Genomic DNA, 6,222 nt, shown 5'->3' on the forward strand with positions numbered 1-6,222 from the left:
AAAAAACTGCGCCATTAGCAAGATATAAATCATAAATCCAAATGCTTCCTTGTATCACCACATCTCACAACATCTGACCTCCAGCAGACTGTCTGACTGATTTCACATACTGCTTGCTGAATTCTCCAGCCAGGACCCCATTTCTAGTGTAGAACACTTTGGCCAGAGAGGGACTCATGGGGGAGGGTATGTACTCTTGACACTGGTCACCACTAAGACTCGGTGCACACTCCACTATGTAGGAGAAGAACAAGGTACCGTGGTTTAACATGCAGCTGTCTAACACTTTACCTTGATGCAGTTTAACTGAACACTCTCCAAGCGGATCACTGTTCCAGTAAGTGTCCTCATCATAAACATAAGTCGGTCTTTCATGTTAATAGTGATGGATCCAAATTCAAAGGTCTCTGGCCATTTAGGGTTATCATTGTTACTAATGATCATAGTTCTCTTACTCTGATCACCGTATCTAACTAGCACTGAACCATCTGTCTGTGACCATTTATCACCATACAGACCCTCTGCATAAAGCTTGAATACCTTCAATGTTGCAAGACCTTTCCCTGCAGGACAGCAGTTTGACTTGATATTCTGATTACTGTTGCAAATACAAGCACAAGGATCCCTTTTGCTGGATCTGTGTCCAATTTGACAAGATTCAGAACATTTCTTCAACACTGCATTATTCTTGATGTACTTCTCCACTTCTTGCTTTAGTCCAGCACTGGCAGGATGACCGAGTGGCAGGATGGTGTGCAGAGGCTTCAAGTGGTATTGTACCACATCAGGTGTGATTTTTAATGAGCTGAGCCAGTTATTATAGGCAGATGGGTTTGATTGGCCTTCAAACAAGATGTCAGCACCATCAATGTGTCCTCCAATGACCTTTGTGTTACGTTCATTAAATGTGCTGCTGAAACTCTGGCCTGAACCTAACTTCTTCTTCTTTTCTTGACAGTGTTTGAACATGGCGTTAATGCTGGTAGTATTTACAAAACTAGCTGAGGCCTCAACTGACAAGCAGTCACTGACCTCTGCTGCTGACAGTCCATTCATGGTTGCCTGACAGGTCCTGACAGATGTGATTGCTTTTATTTTTCCTCCAAGAGATACTTGTGTGATGTAATGTGTACCATATGTGTCGATTAGGTTACGATATGAGACCTCTGTTTTTTGGGAATAGCTAGGAAGGGCATTGGCGGCCAATTTATACTCATGACTCAGTGGAGGATTTGTTGTCAGTCTGTAGCTGTAAAACAAAGGAAAGAATATAATTAAGTTACAGTGTGTTACAGACCTGTTTTATTCATGTTACTGTTTATGTTGCTTATTTTATGCAACATTGCTGAATCAGGCATTTACAGTGTCTATAAAAGGTTTTTACCCTTTTTGGAATTTTTCATCTTTTTTTTAAATAATAATTTATTTTGTAAGTATTCAACCTCAATCTCTACAGGTATTTTGTTTTAAAAGACCGAAAGCTAGTATAATCACTTTTATACAATAAATATGTTTCCTAAATATCATATCTATATGATATCTAGAACATATACTACAAAACTGCAGCTGCCACATTTGAAGGAGGCTGAACTGAGCCTTTTGGTAGATTAGATACAATGTTTGGCAAAGACCAAACACTGTACATCATGAGAAACATCATCCAGCCTGTGTTGCATAATGATGTTGGAAACATCACCTGGAAGGTTTGAGAAAATGAATGCAGACAAAATTAAGAAAAAACCTAGAAAAAAAACAAAGCTGTGTGGAAAAAAGTGTGAAGAGGGAGATTTGTCTACCAGTAAGTCAATGCCCCCAAGCATCTATCCAGAAATGGTTGCAAAGCAGTGTTACTGTTCTGCAGAGGCTAAATGGAGCTCGGATCCCAATCCAATTTAGAATTTTTGAGTGAACATGAAAAGCACTGTTCACTCATAATTGTCATGCAACATGACAGAGCTTGAGCTATTTCGTTAAGGAGAATTTAAAAAAAAGTTGCAGTGATCAGATGTTTAAATCTAGATGAGACCTATTTACGTATCCTCTGTATTATACTTTTAATTTATTTAGATGTTGTTGTAGATAGAAAGTGAAAGAATTTGTTGATCAGAGTTAAATGAACCCAACTTAAACTGATGCAGTGATGTAATAAAAAATAATTTAAAAGTTCCATGAGGGATGACTATGTTTTTAAAGTACTGAATTAAGTGTTAGTATTAATGAACAGTACAAGTTATGTTTTCCTACACTCACCTGTAGAATTTACAGTTGACAGAATGGCGAAAGAAGTTGTAGCGATCTTGTTTTGACTTCTGCATGCCAAAGGTAGCAGCTCTGGAGTGGGACCCTCCCAAGCCAACCCCAATAGTGACACTGGGATCTACAGGAAATTCAAGGCCGACTTTCCAGTCATTTGACACTGATGATGTTGAGTCATTGACGAGAGTTTCGACAGAATCATAAACTGTACTGGAGACTGTTAAGCTACATTTGGGGAGGGTTCTCCAGTCCACCACAGAAACAGGGACCTTTTGATTTTCACTGTTCACGTAGCTGTTACTGTACAGCCTGCAAGTACCATTGCCAAGATTCCAGGTTTCAGTATCGATGACATAGGCACCTTTCCGCTCCATTGTGACGATGTCGAAGCCTTCTCCACCCAGATTGTAACCAGGGACAAAGTGAGCACTTTTACACTCCTGTGGTGTACCGATGAAGCTCACACTGGAAGGTAGACACAGAGGACTCCAAGCCCACAACAGGAGCATGAGTTGCCACAGCTTTGCCATCTAGATAAAAAAGTTGAAAGGCCAGAAAAGATTTATTGGCATTGAGAAAGACATCTAGTAAACAAAATAACATTTGAATGATTATTTCTATAAAAATTGGCTGGTAATGAATAAGGATTAGGAAGAAGTAGACGTGAAAGATCAAGTATAACTCAGGGGTCTTACCATCCTGTGACTGTTCTGAGTGTGTTCAGCTGATAAATTCTGATCTATGATATACTCTAAATGTGGAGGTGGAGTCTTAATTCCTTTTATGATTCTCATAAATTTTATATTTAACAATCTTTATTTAAACCTTTTGAAACTGTTTTTTGTATCCTCATTAAAAATGTGTGACATTCGTACTTCCTTCATACCCTGATGAGGTAAGATTGGTAAACAGTCACTTGGATAAACTAGAGTTGATTTCCCAAAAACTAGAGTCTTAACATGTGACCTTCTCTGTTGTAGTCTATGTATAAGCTGAAACACTATGGCCCTAAAAAGACTGCCTATTACGTTATTAACCAAATAAGTATTTTTAAACTGATCTATGTATGAGTTTGTTTGTATAAATGGTCATTTGTCTTGCAGTTCAAATTTATGTTCTGTGTTTTGATGTTATCACTTTTCCTCAACGACCACTTGCAACAATAGCTGTCACATTAGCGTGAGAACAGTATCTAAATACTTCACAGTATATTACAGCAGAGATGTTTAAAGCTGAGTTTGACTCAGTGCTGTAATTGTCATTTATGTGCATGTTTAATTAATTTAGAATAAGTTGTAGAGATCTGACATGAGACTTTTAAAGTTGTATGCGTCACATATTTGCCCACTTCTTCAAATGAAGAACAAGTGTTATGGTCTGTAGTGTTTTCCATTCATTGTAGAGTTGTGGAGCAGCCACAGTCTTTCATTTCAGGTCCATTTTAATTTTAAATTCATGTTGTCCTGTTTTCAAACTTTACAATATCTTTCTGAAACTTTAATACCATGGATATGCACTACAAATGAAGGGATGGGATGGTCACCCTGCTTTATTGGTGTGTTTAATACAACTCTAACAACAGCTTTCTGAAGGCTTGTGTTATTCAACAACTTCCACAGACTTGAGCTGCAGCCTGACAGTCAAAATTCTGTTGTGCAAATGTGGCAAAATATCTAAGTTGTTAACAAAGTGTAGAAAGAAAAACACTTACAAAGCAGCTTCACTTTTAGTTGGTCGCTTATTGCTCATCATTTCTGGTTAAAATGGCAAACAGCTCAGATTCGCTGATGTTAACTAACATAGTTCGATAATTGAAATTGATGACAAGCTAAAATAAAATGTGCTGAGACAAACAACAAAGCCAAAGTTATTGATTTGTTAAACTATATTATTTGTCATTAGCAAGAGGTAGTGTTACTTAAATAAATTTATTACCAAAAATGATATGAAATTATATGTAAAATAATTTTAACGTAAAAACATACATGATACCAAATGTTTATCATTTTGATTGCTAATTATACTCGACATGTAGCAGAGTGCTACACACAATAAATGATAAAGTACAAAAAGACCTTTTGTCTAAAAAAGTTGTGTATACATATAAATTATCGATAAACGTTTAACTACTTACAGTGAAACAACGTAGAGAAGCTTAGACAATAACACAACAATATATAAATGAAAATGCGGGTTTGTGCTTGTGTATCATCTATGTAATTGAAATGCATCCAGATTTTACTGCTGTCATTCATTTTCTCACCTTTCCAGCATCTTGTCCTGTATCACCTGTTCTCTCTCCCTCTCATCTCGGTTACAGTCCTGTTCCCGTGTTTAGTTGTCCCTGTGTTTTTTTTAACTTCCTGTTTGTCCTGATTTGTTTCACCTGTTCCATTATCCTTTTATACCCAGCTCTCCCCACTGTTCTCTATCAGTTCATTTAGTATTCTGTGTCCCCTGTGTCCTTTGTTCGTAGTTGTTGCTGTTTTGTCTGATGTTCCCCTTGTATGTGTATAGTCTGTTTTTGTTGCTCCCCCAGCACAGTCCCAGTCTAAGTTGTCCTCCCCTTTTGGGTATTTAACTTTACATTTTGGATTTATGAGGTTTTGTTACTTCTGTTCTTTAAGTTCATTGTCCTCCAGTGGAGTGAGTTTTAGTAGTGTTCACTCCTCCTCAAATCCTTTACAATAAATACCCTTTTTCTTTGTACCTCCTCTTGCCGTCTCCTTACTTGGGTCCTTGCACTTAACTTACTCATCCGTGACAGTCTCCCTCCCTCCCATTTCTCCATCTCACTGTGTACTGTGTCTCCAACCACCGCCCCTCCCCCTCATTCTCAGTGCTGATACAGACACCACCACACATCATGTAGTTGACCAATTACGTGCAACTTGAACAAAAAAAGAAGAGAGAAAAAAACTAAAGCAGCACCCAGATAGGAGCTGGCTCACAACAGACACATCACTACAGTGTACATTTATATTTAGATATCAGCTTCTGGTTTTTAGCCTGTACAGACAGTTCACGTACTGGTTATGATAACCATCTCCAGCAGCAGGTTTTCCCAGCCGTCAGTAATGAACATTAAATCTGTCAGCAACTACTTGATGCAGTATGTTTTCTATAGCTAATGTCTGTACAGTTACGGATGGTGGAGGCCACTGTGGTCATTGGGACCTTCAATGCTGCAGAACCTTTTCTGTAAACCTTCCCCAGATCTGTGCCTCCATACAATCCTGTCTCAAAAGTCTACAGATTGCTTGAACCTCATGGGTTGGTTTGTGCTCTGACATGCACTGTTAACTGTGGGACCTTATATAAACAGGTGTATGCTTTTCCAAATCATGTCCAATCAACTGAATTTCCCACAGGTGGAATCAAGTTGTAGAATCATCAAAAGGATGATCAGTGGAAAAAGGACGCACCAGAGCTCAATTTCAAGTGTCATGCAAAGGCCATCAACACTTATGTACATGTGATTTTGTAATTTTTACTAAATTTGCAAAGACTTTAAGTAAACATCTTTTATATTGTTATTATGGGGTATTATTTGTAGAATTTTGAGGAAAATAGTGAATTTGATCCATTTTGGAATAAAGCTGCTACACAATAAATGTGGAAAAAGCCAAGCTCTGGAAATACTTTCTGGATGCACAGTAGCACTTTAAAGTCACACTTTACCAGGATTGGAAATTAACCACATTTTAAACGCTGGTGTTTTTGTGAGGAGGCAGGTGGAAAGTAGCATATTGGCTTTAATTAGCTTTTTTAAACTTTGTGATATTAATAATGTACTATATCATATATTACACTGCTCTACCATACTGTTGTTTTTATGGTGTGTGTGTGTGTGTGTGTGTGCACATTTTCTCTTGCATTTATACAATATATTGGGTTTCAAAAGTGAACATAAACCATAGTATCAAATGATATTTTTTGACACATGGAATCAGACATTTGTTTTGT

At 37.6% G+C, this 6,222-nt stretch overlaps 1 pseudogene; it reads right to left on the bottom strand.

The window, feature by feature from the left end:
* LOC137124638 (perforin-1-like) lies at positions 1-2,983 on the bottom strand (annotated as a pseudogene).
* Between the last annotated feature and the right edge of the window lie 3,239 nt (positions 2,984-6,222).

Source organism: Channa argus, chromosome 3, assembly GCF_033026475.1.
Source record: "Channa argus isolate prfri chromosome 3, Channa argus male v1.0, whole genome shotgun sequence".
In the NCBI taxonomy this organism is placed as follows: Eukaryota; Metazoa; Chordata; class Actinopteri; order Anabantiformes; family Channidae; genus Channa; species Channa argus.